Source organism: Propithecus coquereli, unplaced genomic scaffold, assembly GCF_000956105.1.
Source record: "Propithecus coquereli isolate 6110/MARCELLA unplaced genomic scaffold, Pcoq_1.0 Scaffold42, whole genome shotgun sequence".
Taxonomy (NCBI): domain Eukaryota; kingdom Metazoa; phylum Chordata; class Mammalia; order Primates; family Indriidae; genus Propithecus; species Propithecus coquereli.
This window is the reverse complement of record NW_012149952.1, coordinates 4,184,204-4,185,261: the sequence shown is the minus strand read 5'-3', so window position 1 is coordinate 4,185,261 and position 1,058 is coordinate 4,184,204.

The window sequence follows — 1,058 nt, the reverse complement described above, 5'->3', positions numbered from 1 at the left end:
AAAAAAAAAAAAAGGAGAAAAGGATATCTTTGTAGACCAAGTGGCATTCAGATTGTTCCCTTCTGTCCACTCTCCCCTCCAAACAATACTACAGTAAATATTTACCTACTGTGGACTTATTTCTGCAGTCTAGAACTGTATGGTAGGTTACTTTCCCAAAAGGTTATAGCATTTCATGGGAGAATCCCTGTATGCCCCTACCCCCAACAGTCATAGAGTGATGGGCCTTTTCTTGGCTTTATTTTGTTTTTCAGAGACAAAGTCTCACCATGTTGCCCAGGCTAGAGTATAGTGGGTATTCCAGGCACAACCATCGTGCACTGCAGCCTTGAACTCCTGGGCTCAAGCAGTCCTCCCACCTCAGCCTCCTGAGTAGCTGGGACTACAGGCACACGCCACTGTGCCTGGCTCATGGGCCTTTTTCAAAAGAAAAAAATTAAAATTGCTTCAGATCCCCAGTGTTAACTTAAATTGTTCTTTAAACTAGTAAACAAGGCATAAATGATGATAAAACAACATAAGTTTCTAAAACTTAACAGCTCTTGTGCAGCTATAAAGCCAAAATCAATTTGTAAATTAAATACAAACAAAGCACCCAAACCAATGTAATTCAGTTTACGAACATTAATTTAATGAGAGGGATGCTATTTCCTGAAACTTAACTGTTTCTTGAAACAATTACTTTGGTGACTGTCACATTGGGCCGTTTTGGGTTTAGCAGGCCTTGTGATGCCTCAGTTCTCCTAGCCCTTTTTTCAGTTTGAACTGCAGCAAAACCTCCATTTGTACCATCATGTCAATCGGCCTTTAGTTGAGCCCAAAGACATTATGAGCCAAATCCACCTCTATCCTCTTCTCATTCGCCTTTAGCAATTAAAGTAGTCCTTTTTGGTGTGAGTACAATCATAAACACACCCAGGCATTGAAACCACTTGGTAGTACTCAGTTATAAGGTGGTCATCTAATGATCCAGATATACTGCTTTTTTTCTTTTAGATTATTCTCAAAGTGTAAGCACAGAATCATAAAATTCTTGGAAAGAGTATTTTATTTATTTA